Raw genomic sequence first — 14,752 nt, forward strand, 5'->3', positions numbered from 1 at the left:
GGCGGCCCGGGGCGCTCCGCGGGGGACAGGTGAGGAGAGGAGGAGGAGGAGGAGGAGGAGGAGGAGGAGGATGCGGTTTCTATCGGGCGCCGATTGCTGCACATCCCTCTGATCCCTCTGCCTGTCCCGAGCAGCCCCTTCTGCCTCCAGAGCCCGTCCTGCCCTGCGCAGGGATTTTGGGAGAGGCCGAGGGGTGGAAGTTGGTCTCGGATGTGCTGGGAGGTTGTGATAAACGAGAGGAGGATCAGACACTGAGCACCAGCACGATTCTGGGAGTGAGCCCATGGAATGGCCAGGGCTGGGCAAGACCCAGGTTTGGGTCACTCCTTCGGGATTTGGAGCTTTGGGGGAGAATGTGGATCCTCAGCTCAAGGAGGAATCATCCCAACCCCACCCAGGGGACGAGGAGGGAGCAGCTGGGGACTCATGCCTCACTCAGGGCTGATTTTGAGACATTTCACCCGAATTTTTCACACAAACCCCTTTTGTTCTGAGGCTCCAGCACAGCCCCTCCTGGCCCGGGAGCATCCAGGCCCGGCAGAGTCTCTGCTAATCTGCTCAGGCTGCACTGATCCCAGGCTGCAATCAGGGCCTGATACCGAGTTTAATTATCTCCCCAGTAATGACAAATCAATTCTTGGTGCTGCTGTGAGGAGGATCCACCTGTTCCGAGAAGCACCAAAATTCCCCTGCAGCAAGGCAGCCGCAGGAGTGGGGAAGAATCCACTCAAGAGACAGTGAATTAATGGATCCTCATCCTGCTGGTGGTGCAAGAAACAAACCCAGAGTCCTTCTTGGGGTTCATTAAGAGATTTTATTAGGAGATTTTTCTTCTCTTTACATCTTTTTTCAGCCTTTTTTTTTTTGCCAAGAGCCTGGCTGGGAAGCAAGGTTTGTGCTGGAGAGGTTTTTGGGGGTCACCTCTTGTCCCCCAGCCTCCCCCTGCCCCTTTCTGGGCTCTGATTCCCGCCGTGCCATTCGGGTGCCAGGTGGGCACCGTTGTTTGGTGACATCATTCCTGCTGACAGCGCTGATGGGACTTTTCATCGAGCAATTAAACAAAACAAAAAAGAAACCCAACAGAAAAGGGCGCAGCTTGTTCCGGAACACAAAGGCAGCAGCCGGCATAAATTAACGTGTGAGTTTTGGAGTGTTTACTCCAACCCTTCCCAGGGGAGATCATTAGGCTGTTTCTGGGCTGCCACCAGGTGCCAGGAGATGCTGCCACATCCCCTTCTCTCGGCCGGACCTGCTGGATCAATCCAGGGAATTCGGGAAAATCTGATTTCTGTTCCACGCTGAGTCCAGGATCTGTGATTTCCGAGTGGATTGGATCTTATTGATCCCCAGTGATCCCAATGAGCTGCCTGGGAGCAGTTTGATCTGATGGGGAATTGGGATCAAGGCTGGAGCAGTTTGTTCTGGTCAGGAATTGGGATCAAGGCTGGAGCAGTTTGTTCTGGTCAGGAATTGGGATCAAGGCTGGAGCAGTTTGTTCTGATGGGAAATTGGGATCAAGGCTGGAATGGTTTGTTCTGGTCAGGAATTGGGATCAAGGCTGGAGCAGTTTGATCTGACCAGGATTTGGGATCAAGGCTGGAGCAGATTGTTCTGATCAAGAATTGGGATCAAGGTTGGAGCAGTTTGATCTTATTGGGAATTGGGATCAAGGCTGGAACGGTTTGATCTGATTAGGAATTGATCCTGGCATAGGGAATGGATGCAAACAAGTCGGGTCGCCTTGCTTTGATAAATAACCTCTCGCTGCTCCCCCGGGATGGATTTGGGGCATTTTCCCACCCCAGGCTCTGGGCTGGAGCATCAGAAGACAGATTTGGGCCTTGATTCCCCTTTTCTCTCAGTTTTTGATGGGCAAACTCCCTCCTGGCTCGTTCTGAGCTGCCTGGATTTTGTGGTTGGTTTCTGATTCCCATTTTTGTCATGGGATTTGATTTTCCTCTTAGGACTGACCTGGAGCTGCTGTTCCCACAAACCAGAGGGGATTCAGTGACCCTTGGGGTGACCTGGGGAGTGGGAATTCTGCTGGAAATGGATTCAGTCCATGCCTGCATCCCCTGGTCATGGAATCCTGGAATGGTTTGGGTTTGGGAAGAACCTCAAATCCCATCCAGGGACACTTTCCACCATCCCAGGCTGCTCCAACCTGGCCTTGGACACCTCCAGGCATCCAGGGGCAGCACAGCTCCTCGGGAAAACCCATTCCCAGAGAGATCCTTCACAGGGTTAAACCTTGAGGCAGGAGGGATCTGACTGCAAAAAGCCAAGTGGTTCTCAGGATTTTTTTTTTTTTTTTTTTAATTACCGTCCTCCAGCACATTTTAATTTGAGGCATCAAAGGCAGGAGACAAAGCCGTGCGAATCTGGTGGTGGCCGGGTGTCTGTCTGTCATCCTCAGCCTTTGCTGGGGACAAACAAACCCCCTCGGCTTTGTTCTCTGCCCGTGGTTTGTTCCATGCATTAATTTCTCCTCTAAAATTAAAAAAAAAAATCTAAAAAAAAAAAAATCTGCGAGATTTGGCGCTTTGCAGAAGGGAGAGAAAAAAAAAAAAAGCGCTGTTAAGGGGATTAAAAAGAAAATACCTCCATTCTTTCAACTAAATTACAAAGCGCTCGTGCTGCTTTGTACCTGGGAGCGGGAGGAGAGCAGCGGTTTGGTTTCAGAGGCAGGCTGGGTGTGGAGATGAAATGGCCGAGCTGGCTGCAAAGGCAGCGCCGAGAGCTGGGGACAAGGCAGGGACACTGCGGTGTCACCGCCGGGTGTGGCTGTCTGCCCCTGGCAGGGCAGGACTGCGGGATGGAATCATGGAATCATGGAATCATGGAATCATGGAATCCCCCAGGCTGGAAAAGAGCTCCGAGGTCACCCTGTGACCCCCAGCTTGTCCCCAGCCCGGAGCACTGAGTGCCACATCCAGGGCTGGCGACTCCAAACCTCCCTGGGCGATGGTCAACAGCTTTTTCCCATGGAGAAATTCCTGCTGATGTCCAACCTGAGCCTCCCCTGGCATATTTGAGACTGTTTTTTCTTGTCCTGGGGAAATCAGCAGATCCAACCCCAAAAACGGAGGTGCTGACCTGCCCTTCTGCCCCCCTGCATCCCCTGCCAGAGCCTAGAACTTTCCTTTGCTCTCCCGAGCCTCTCCAGAGGCCAGGATGTGGCTTTTCCAGATCCTTTCCCCAGAAACACGGAGCAGCCTTTCCCGGGAAGAGGCAGAGCGCGAGTTGGGATTGGAAGCGCCGCTGGAATTCCGCCAGCGCGGGAATGGATCATCCCTTTATCGCTGTCAAGGTGCTCCTGAGCGCCTCCATCCATCATTCCCCGGCTTTCCCGAGCCGCAGGGAGCGCCCAGGTGCCAATCTGCCTCCCGGAGCCTCTCCGCCTGTCTCTTCCTGCGCTGCGCCTCGCTTTCCTCCCTCCCCGTCTGTTCTAGTGTCGCCTTAACGAGCGCTGGTGGCGGAGGGGACAGTGACAGTGACAGCACGGCCGATTAACCGGAATTACCGGGCAGGTGTCCTCCCGCACCGAGCCGAGGCGATCCCGGCGATAAATGGGATTCCAGCGGAGCGGCTGTGTCCATAAAAGTGCCCCGCAGCCGAGAGGGGATTTGGGATCTCGGGGGGAAGGCAGGATTGGAGCGTCGCACGTGGGATGTGCTGGAAAATTCTGCTTTAATGGCTTTGAGCCGAAAGAGGGGAGATTCAGGTGGGATGTTGGGGAGGAATGGAATTCCCAGAGGAGATCTGGCTGCCCCTGGACGTGTCCAAGGCCAGGTTGGCACAACCTGGGACAGTGGAAGGTGTCCCTGGGGTGGCACTGGATGGGCTTTGAGGTCCTTCCCGCCCAAACCAGCCTGGGATAAAATGCTCCTGCTGTTCCTCCTCTCCTCTAAGCTGCTTTCCTGCCCCAGCAGAGCCGCTGGTGGGAAGCACCTCGTGGGTGTAGCTGAGTGTGTTCAAGGAAACAATCAAAGCAGCAGTGGGGAAATGGACCTTTTTAATCAGCAAAGACGCGGCGAGAGTGTTTTCCTGGGATTTAAACCGCTGGAGAAAGGTTTGACTGTCAGGAAAACAAAAATTGCAAGGAGTGTTGGACTTTTCCCAGCACGGAGTTCACACCCCAAGGAGGCCAATCGCTGCTCCGTGCTGAGTCAGCATCTCACCTCGGCTCCTCTCCCCGCCCGGAGCTCCGGGAGGTGCAGATCCCAAATCCCAGAGGTGTCGGGATGGATTTTGGGGCTCAGCGCGCGGCGGGGCTGGGAGCTGTTATGGATGCTAAACGCGGAGCTTCCCCTGACAGCAGAGCGCTCAGATCTCCGAGCATCAAATCCCTGCGTTCCTCCCACTGAACTCCATCGTTCCGCGAGAAATGATGGAGAGGAAGGGGAAAAAAAATAATAAAAAAAAATTTAAAAAAGGATAAAAGTATGAAAATCGCTGCTGTAGCTCCTCACCTCGGCTTCAACCTTTCCGCTTTCATGTCGCGGCTGATTTGTTTTGATCGCTGCGCGCCGGGGTTTGTTTGAATCTCCTTCCCGGGAATTCATGGAAATGAGGAGCAGCTAATGAGTTGTGCAGCAGCTGCTGGGGAGAGGCGGCTGGGGGATGTGGATCCCCGGGGATGAGGGATTGGGGATGTGGGATTTGGGATGTGGGATTTGGGATGAGGGATGTGGGATTGTGGATTTGGGATGTGGGATTTGGGATGCGGGATGCGGGATGAGGGATTTGGGATTTGGGATTTGGGATGTGGGGTGAAGGATTTGGGATTTGGGATGTGGGATTTGGGATGAGGGATGTGGGATGAGAGAATTGGTATTTGGGATTTGGGATGTGGGATGTGGATTTGGGATTTGGGATTGGGATGACAGATGTGTGGCATGAGGGATTTGGAATGTGGGATGTGGCTTTGGGATGCGGGATGTGGGATTTGGGATGAGGGATTCAGGATTTGGGATTTGGGATTTGGGATGTGGGATTTGGGATGTGGGATTTGGGATTTGGGATGTGGGATTTGGGATTTGGGATGTGGGAATTGGGATTTGGGATTTGGGATTTGGGATGAGGGATTTGGCATTTGGTATTTGGGATTTGGGATGTGGGAATTGGGATTCAGGGTGCAGGATTCAGGATTTGGGATGAGGAATTTGGGATGTGGGATTTGGGATTCAGGGTGTGGGATTCAGGATTTGGGATTCAGGATTTGGGATGTGGGATTTGATGCCGCGCTGAACCCCAAAACGCCATAACCCCAAAGTGGTGCCAATAGGACCTTCAGCTCCTGGGAACCAAGGCCAGACAGCAGAACGGTGAAAAATCCCATGGGAACAACATCAAACCAGCATTTTTTATCAAGGCATTTCATGCTCTGATGTAGAATTATTGAGATTTATTTTCAATATCTTGAATCTCACGGAAAAACTGGTGGAAATATCATTCCTACAGCTGCTGAGCTGGTCAGAGGGAGAGCTTCCTGAGTGGCCAAGCAATTATTTGGATTTAATTTTATTTTAATAAACTCCAGCCCAGTCCCTGGGAAGGCCTCATGTTGTTTGTGATGCATCCACACCTGAGGAGCCCCAAGTCCTCCAGGCAAAAGAGAGGAAAATTCAAGTTTTACAGAAAAAAAGCCTAATTTGGAGTATGGTGGAATTATTTTCCCCAAGGACACTGTCCGACATTAAATAGGAATTAAATTCCGTTTTGCCTCAGTGCGGTATTTCTAATAGAAATGCATTTTTACCCTTTTTAAGGGTTTTTTTTTTCCCCCTTCCTATTCTAAATAATTCCCTGGCTCCTCGACTGTCAACGCACCCAAATGGAAATAAAAGCTGATTTCCATACACTTAAATCCATCTAAAACGAGCCCATTAGGAGCCACCTTTATCCAATGTTTATTTTGAGGAGAAAAAAACCAGCTTGGGGCATCTCCTACTGCTAAAAAATCACATTTTGGGCTTGCCCAGCTCGGCTGTCCTGCTGTCCCAAAGTTGTCTTTTTGCAGTGCAGATGTTTCCAATTCCTCCCCGATTTGTTGTAATTGTCCTGATGAGCGTTTCTGCCAACAAGGCCTCGTGAAAACTCAATTTTTCCCCAGGAAAATGAACCAAATCTGTTCACGGCTCGTGCAGCCTGTTTATGGAGCTGTGGCGGGGATGGAGTGCAGCTGTGAGATGAGAGATAATGAAAATCTGGGGGCTTTTCCCAGATAGCTGCTTTCCAAAGCTCGCTCCGCCGTGGATATGGGAATTTTTTGGGGCCAAACAGCTCAATCTGGCAGCTGGGAGGATTTCCAGCCTCCCAGAAATCCCTGGGGAGAGGAGCTGGTTGGTGTTTTGTCCGACACGGATGGGATCAATCCACCTCGGAAAAGTGCATTAGAAATGAGAATTTATTTCCCTGAAACACTGTCATTTCCCTCTCCTTTTTGTTAGGGTTTTAGAGCAAAGGTGTTAGGGCAGTTTGGGGTTTTTAATTTTATTTTTAGGTGGAGAATTTCAGCTCTCTGAGATTCCACCGCCCATCCCCATGGCTGTTTTTGGGGTGGTTTTTTTCCTTCCTTCCTTCCTTCCTTCCTTCCTTCCTTCCTTCCTTCCTTCCTTCCTTCCTTCCTTCCTTCCTTCCTTCCTTCCTTCCTTCCTTCCTTCCCTCCTTCCTTTTCCTTCCTTCTTCCTTCCTTCCTTCCTTCCTTCCTTCCTTCCTTCCTTCCTTCCTTCCTTCCTTCCTTCCTTCCTTCCTTCCTTCCTTCCTTCCTTCCTTCCTTCCTTCCTTCCTTCCTTCCTTCCTTCCTTCCTCCCTCCCTCCCTCCCTCCCTCCCTCCCTCCTTCCTTCCCTTTTTCCATCAGATAAAGGATTTTAGGACATCTCTCCTCTCCCCAAAATCCCGAGCCTTTCCCGCTGCCTTCCCCAATCCATGGAGCATCCAGACTGGAATTTCAAGGCCTGGATTCGGGAATCGCAGGCTGGGCTGGCAGCAGCTCAGGTTTTTGGTGTCCCACGCAGGTCTCAGCAGCCAAAAAAGAGGGATTTGGGTGCCAACCGACATTCCCAGCTCCGGGAATTTCCACATCCCCACTGCTCCGGGGTGGGGACATGGCACCGGCCAGGGCTGGGGGCTGAGACACCACCGCTGCTTTCCATCAAGGTCTCTAAACACTCAATTAATTCCGATTTTAGCAGACAGCTCTTTGTTTGTTAAATTAAAACCAGCTGGTTATTGAAAGAAACATATTTATTGGGAATTAGCAGCCATGTGCCGGATGGATATTTACCACCTCGTTGTCAGGGCTCAGACACAAAGCTGTGTTTAATAATCATTTTTTTTTTTCCCCTTTCAATTATCGCAGGGGGGTGGAAAAAAAAAATCATCCCATTAATTCCGAATTAAATGCACATTTGGAAAATTTCAATTCCGGGCGCTTGCTGACGTTGCTGGTGTGTTCCAGCCGGCGCTGGGGAAGATGTTCTGGGATTTTCCACTCCTTGCCTTTCTCCAGGATGATCCAGCGGGATGTGGAATTCTCGGAGCCTCAGCTCTGCTCTCCCCAAGCCGAGCCAGCCGTGGCCTCACCTGGGCGAACCTTGAGACAAAAAACTTCCGCGAATCTCAATGTTTAGGAGAAAATGGGGATAATTGGGTCTTGCCGGGGCAGGCGGGGAGGGCACGAATGATTTAGAGCGAGCTGGATGGCGATCAGAGAGCTCTGCTGCTCTCCTCTGCTCCCCAGCTTTGCTGAAACATTTATTGCAGCTTCCTCCAGCGCCCGGCCAGCCTTGCGTTCGGGCATCTCTGAAAAAAGCTGTTTATCCACCCCGAATCACGGGATGGAGCAGGAATCGCTTCCCTCTGGAAGGGTTTGTTGGTGTCTCAGCCCTGCACCCCCCGGGGTGGCTTTGGGGCAGAGTGGCTTTGTGTCACAGCCAGCCGTGGCTTTGTCCCTTGTGCCCTTGGCCGCCTTGTTCCCCTTTCTCCGAGCCAGGAGCTCTCCGCGGTGCATGAGGGCTTTGTTCCGCCAGCCCGGCGGCTGAAGGGACCTTCTGAGCCCCGCGGTGCCCTGGGGAGCAGATCCGTGTCTCTGTGCCCGAGATCTGTGTCTGCGCGCTCAGCGCTGCCTTTTGTCCCCTCCGTGCCGAGGTGACAGCGCGGCGGCAGCGCCCGGGGCACAGCCTGACCTCTGCTGCTGCCGCCCGGCCCGGAGCAGGGAAAAGGGGATTTCTGTGTGGAAAACAACTTGTGAAGAGCAGAGCGGCGCGGAGAACAAAAACCCTCTGAGGGCTCGCTCGGGGCTGAGCGGGCATTGCCGGCTCTGTCCCCATCCAGGGCGGGCCCGGTGGCACTGGTGACACTCTGGTGACACGGGCAGAAGGGACCCCGCTAGGTGGCAATGCTAATCTGTGCCCGGAGCCGGATTTGGGGAACGCGCCGGGATCCCTGGATGCTGCCCGGCTCGGGGTGGGTGAAGGCAGCCCGAGGCAGGACGGAGCTCTTCCCCGGCGCGGTTTTGGGAAGGAGCTGCTCTCTGCATCCCCGCCTTCTCCAGGATGAAGGAAAGGCGTTTCCCGGCGCGGCGGGCGGTGGGATGGCGCCGGGCTGTGCGCAGACTGCCGAGCGCCCGTGCCGCTGGGAGCTCTGCCCTCCCACGCTCCCCTCCGGCCACAGCTCCGGTGACAAGGACAGCTCTGCGGGATCCTTGCTGAGCCGATCCCGCTCCCTGTCCTCACCCCAGGCCGTCCCTCCCTGCCCCAAACCCCCTTGGGGACATGGCTGGGAGGTGGCCTTGGCAGTACTGCAGTAACAGCTGGACTCGCTGGCCTTAAAGGTCTTTTCCAACCTAAAAACCTCCATGATTTCCGCAGGGATTGGGATTCCTGTGACATTCATGCCCATGCTGTCCTTGCCTTCCCACCCTGGCACCGCTGGGCATGAAATCCTTAATCAGGGTGAGCAGTTAGATCTGAGAACAAACAGAGATCCACAAACAGCCTGTGATGTTTGCTGGGGACATGGCTGATCCCGATTATTCCCACCAGCCAAGGAACAGAGTCAGGGAAAGCTGCGGATTGGGATCAAGATCTGCTGCTTTTCCCAAACCCTGGCTCTGCTCCCTGCTCCCTGCTCCCTGCTCCCTCCACCCTCCCTGTGCCACTGCAGCTCAGGATCCACACGAGGTTTGGCATCAGATTTGAAGGGAAAGCATTCCCAGCAGCGAGGGGTTGATGGAAAGGCTGCCTTGGAAGGGGAGGGAAGGAGGGAGGGAAGGAGGGAGGGGAGGAGGGAGGGAAGGAGGGAGGGAAGGAGGGAGGGAAGGAGGGAGGGAAGGAGGGATTTCCTCCCAGCCCCATCCCTGCCCCTCTCCCCGTTTTATGGCACAATCTGCAGTGGTGCCTTTAGATAAGGGAGGAGATAGCGAGGGGTGTAAAGTTTAGCACTGCCGAGGAGCCTCGTTTTTCTCATTTCAGGCGAAGGCAAAGGGTGTAAAACCGAGAGAAAGCCACCCATAAAAGCAGAAAGTTGTATTTCTTTACAAAAACCCCAGCCGTGGCTGCCTGCGCTGGTTCTGAGGCCTCAGCACCAGGATGAGGAACTGCAAACCCCATTCCAGCAGCTCCAAACCCCTGGGGTGCTGCTGCCACTCCTGGTCTCTGCCGGGAATCACTCCAAATTCCAGCCGTAAATCCGGGATAACAGCCCAGGGCTGTGCCGGGAGGGGAGCGAGGATGGCCTCGGTAAATCTGGGATGTTCCATAGGCTGTGTGGCTCTGCCTGAGCTGTCCCAGTGCCACCATTCCCGTCCTGGCTGGGGACACCACTCCTGGCCAAAGGGACAAAATAATCCCTCCCTGCTTGGCTGTCGGAGCCACGGATGGGGCTGGGATGAGGCTCTGCAGATCCAGGAGCACAAAGCACCTCCAGTGGACATTTTCTTCCCTTTTCCCTTTGGTTTGCAAAGGAAACGCTGAAATATAAAAAACAAACCTATTTTTTTTGTGGATTCCAGCCTGTGCCGCGGCTCAGGCTGATTTAACAGCCACACGGACATCCCTTTGTTTACAAATCAATATTTCGCCGAGGAACAGCAAGGCCTGCCGTAAATATCCTCATAAATATCCTCATAAATATCTTCATAAATACCTTCATAAACACCTCCATAAACACCTTCCCCGAGCCTGATCCACATCATCCCGCGGCCTGGATCCCATAAGGAGCTCCACGCTGGCAGGAAGGAATTTTTGGGATCCAGGTGGCTTGTAGAAGGTTAAAATAAAAAATAAATAAATAAATAAAGGCTCAGGGAAAGCACAGCCCTGTAGATAATTCCCGTTTCAGAGCGTGGGAATCACCTCTGCTCGTTATCCAGGCTGGAATGGAGTGGGTTTGGGAAACACACGAATTTATTTGCTCTCTCGGTGGATAATCTGATAGATACAAATTTACAGCTGAACAGCAGCGCTCTGGGGCTCTTGAGCAGAACTGAGGTGGTGCTGAAGTGAGCAGGAGCTGCCAGCCTGCAGGAGCTCCGTGGATTTGGCACTTCCAGGAATCCCATTTAATTCGGGAATGTGCTGTTCCTAATGGGAATTCCTTGGGGTTTGGATGCTTTTAACCCCTGGAAGTGCCCGAGGCCAGGCTGGATGGGGTTTGGAGCACCCCGGGATGGTGAAGGTGTCCCTGGGGTGGCACTGGGTGGCACTGGGTGGGATTTAATGTCCCTTCCCATACAAACCATCGTGGGACAATCCTGTGCGTGGAGCTAAACAGCTCAAATCTGATCCCAAATCTTTCTCCCTGCTCTCCCTGCCCTTTGGGACCTTTCCTCAGGACAGGAAGGTCCCCAATGTCCCCACCGGGGTGGCAGCAGCCCCTCCCGGCACGGGGGAATCCCAAACCCAAACAGAGCCTGGAGAGGAAGGCAGCAGCACTCCCATGGCAGCAAAACATCCCCATCACGCAATTATTGCTAAACATGTTATTTTATGATCCTTCAGAAGGGAAAAAAAAAAAAAAAAAACCCAACCCAACAGCCCTGCAGAATAAGAGAGGAGGAGGCAAAGTGAGCAATCAGGGAATCATTCTCCGCTCAAATTGCCCTCAGGAAAGGAATGTGTCAGAGCAGATTGAGGGATGGCGTTATCCCAGGGGAGGCAAGGAGAGACGGAAACAAATCCAGACAGGGAAGCTGCGGGAAGGTGGGGGAGACCCCGCTGGATGCGGCTCTGCTCGCCCTCCCTGTGCCCTTTAGCGGCGACAAATCCCTAAATAGCGCGAGGAGGGTGAATGGACGGCGAGGGGGTGTTTAATGAGGGGAGGATTAATTGGTGGAGAACCCCAGAGCTCCGGGAAGGGTTGCTGGGCTGTGCCCAGGGCTGGGTTTGGGTTTGTCACCGCCCCCTGAGGTGACACTCCTGTCACCCCCACACTGCCCCAGTGCGCTCCACACGGCCGGGAAGGGGAGATTTCCCCTACAAATCACCGATTAATGAGCCAGGCCTGCAGTCAGCCCCGAACTCCTGCTCCAGAGCTGAGCTTCCCCTTCCCAAAGCTGCTTTCCCCCAGACGCTCCCCTTTCCCAGTGCCGGCAGGAATATCCCAATTTTCCCGCCTGTCCCTGTAATTCCACGGAGCCACAGCAGCTCTGCCTTTCCCTGGATCGGCGGATAAACTCCAGGAGGAGCAGCCCTGCACTGCTCCCATCCCCACGGTGTGAACTCCCCGCACATCCCGAATTCCCAATTTCCCGCTCAGGAGGGAACTCCCCACCCTTCTCCGTGGCTTTACACAATTAGCAGCACCTTCCCCTCTCTCTTCCTTAATGAGCGCTGCCATTTCCCTCCAAATAAATGTTAATTAGCGGGAAAATGCTGCAGGAGATGAAGCCCAACCCGAGGTGAGGCTGGTTGTGCATTTTCCCCATCCCGGCTGGGGTTTGGGGTCAGGAACAGCCATGAAATGATGCTCTGGGTTTTGTCTCCTGGGGAGGGCAGAGATTTTTTTTTTAAATTTTTTTTTTCCCTGGCAGTTCCTCCCCAGCTCTGTTTTCCTCAGGAGATCGCTGTGGGATCCCCGTGGCCATGGGGACAGGGTGGGGCAGCCAGGGATGCTCGGGGTGTGTTTGGGATCCTCTGATCCTTTTTGTTCCCTCAGGAGAACCCAAAACTTGGGCTGCGGTGAGGTTTAAACCCGGTGGGGACGAGAGGGTTCTGTGTGGAATAATCCCGCAGGAGTTTTGATTAAACTGGAGTCCTGCAGAAGACTGGGAGCAGGACAGCTCAGATTCCCTGCCAGCTCTGGGAATCAGGGATGTTGTGAGTTCCAAAATCCAACAAAACCCTTCTGGAGTCACGGAGAGCAAAAAACCATCGATCTGCTCCCAATTCCTTCCCAAGGGATTCGCCCTGGCGCAATTCCGAGCTGAGAATTGCCCGGGATGACTTCTCCCACCCCTGAGTAACTTCCCTTTCCTCCCTTTTCCCGTGCCAGGAGCTCCAGAGGAGCTCAGATCCCTGCAGCCGCGGGGCAGGGATGATTTAGGAAGTGTTGGACTGGTGGGGGTGTTTGGTGTGTGGTTGGTGGGGGTGTTTGGTGTGTGCTCATCCCGCGTGGAGAGGGATGATTTAGGATGTGCTGGACTCATCCCGAGCTCGGTTCCAGCCGTTAGATCTCCCTGCAGCCCCGAGGGACAATCCAGGACCATGGAGAGGGAAAAGGTGGAGCTCCGCGGGGAGACAAGCGCTGCAGCAGCAGCTCCGGGCGAAAAGAAATGGATTTGCTCTCTTTTTGCTCATTTTCCCTGGTTTTTAACCACCTCGGTGCCGGCCGGAGGAGCCCAGGAAGGGTTGTGGGGATGAGTGATGGGGTTTGGGCAGGGATGGGATAAATCCTCTCTGATCCTCCCGGGATGAATGTCTGGATCCTTCCTCCTCTTGGCAAAGCAGAGCTGCTTTTGAAAACCAGCGGGATTTTTCTCTTTGGGTTTGGAGAGCTCCGGGAGAGGGGGAATTACCGGGTTCGGTGGGTTTTGGGCTCTGATCTGAGTTCCCATCGCTCAGCTCCCCGAGTCACCCCGGCACGGCTCTGCGAGCATCGCCAGTCAGGTTTGCAGGAGAGCTACAATCCCGTGGGTGGATTTTGCGGGAGCTGTGGGATGAGCTCTGCAGGGTCGGTGAGGCTCCATTCCTGGAAATTCGGGATTCATCTGGAGCCTCTGGAGCAGGGAATGAGGGTCAGAACCCCCCAGGCTCCATCCCAGCTCCGTCCCACCTCTCCCTGCCCCGCAGGGAGCAGAGCCTGAGCTCTGACAGAGCAGATTTAATGATTTCCCGGAGGGCAGTGCTCAGGCAAACAGGTTTGTCATTTATTTTTTGCAGATTTCCCGGAGTATGATTAATTTCCCAGGATAAACTCCATTAGGAGAAGGCATTAATTTCTGGGATATAACTTATTCACAGCTCTGCAGACAGGGATTCCACTGGTTAAGAATTACTCAAATATTGATCTGGACATTTCTAATTAACTTTGCCCATGTGTTAATATGCATACGCCCCCAAATTGATTTTGGACGGCCCAATAATGAGATTTAATACCTGAGGTAACGTATATTTATGTGTTTAATTATTAGATTCATTAGCAATTTTAATAAATGCTCTCGGCTCGGGAACGAAGCACCACACTTGACACTTGTTGACTTTCGCTGTCGCTGTCTCAGCAGAGGAAGGAGAGACAAAAGCCCTGCCTGGGAAGCAATTAACACCTTGTGTAATTATTAATGCGTTCCCCGTGCCTGCAGCGTGGTTGGGTTGGAAACCGAGGCCATCTGTGAGAAACACAAAAATATCCGACGAGTTCCTGGCACCGGCGGGGGGGCAGGGAGTGTGAAATCCGCGGGGGAAGCAGCAGGAGGAGCCGCGGAGAGGGACAGGGAGAGACAGAGCTCCGGGGTAAATCCTGGGGAGCTGCTGGATCCCAAATTCCTGTTGGATTTCCGAGGTGGAGATGATGCATTTCCATGGTGGAGATGATGAGCTCCAGGGGTAGTTCCTGGGGAGCTGCTGGATCCCAAATTCCTGTCGCTTTTCCAAGGTGGAGGTGATGGGGTGACCCCGAAATGCGGGTGGAGGTCCAAGGTGGGTTGGGGTGGAGATGTTCTGCTCCAGCCTCTCCTTCCTGAACGTCCAGGTTTTCCTGCAACATCAACCTTGGAGCACCAAATTGACACCCAAAACAAATCCTTGGAGCACCAAATCCACACTCAGATGCAATCCTGGAATGGTTTGGGTTGGAAGGACCTCAAATCCCATCTCAGGGTGGGATTTCCTGCAGCTTCACCATCCCAGGTTCTCCCAGCCCTGTCCAACCTGGATTTGAGCAATCCCAGGGATGGGACATCTCCCAAAAAGGGTGGAATTTGGCATTTTTGGAGCCCCCTGGCTCCCCTCTCAGGGTATCCCAGAGCCCATCCTGCAGCAGAGCTGCTTTTCCAAGCTGGAATTGCTTCCCGAGCGAGCTGAACTAAAGCCACCACTCAGTCTGAGCCTTTGCCCTCATTTACTCCGATTTATTTTGGGATCCATCCCTATTTTGGCACCGCGGAGCCACAAATATCCTGCAAAAATAACCCCTGTCACAGCCTCCCGGGGAGATTCGCCGTGTTTTATCCCAAATCCATCACCCAAATGCGTTCATCTCTCCCCCCTGATGACTCCAGGCCCCAGATGCGGCCGGTAATAACCTAAAAAC

Source organism: Lichenostomus cassidix, chromosome 22 (genome assembly GCF_008360975.1).
Source record: "Lichenostomus cassidix isolate B80296 chromosome 22, HeHo_3.0, whole genome shotgun sequence".
Lineage (NCBI taxonomy): Eukaryota > Metazoa > Chordata > Aves > Passeriformes > Meliphagidae > Lichenostomus > Lichenostomus cassidix.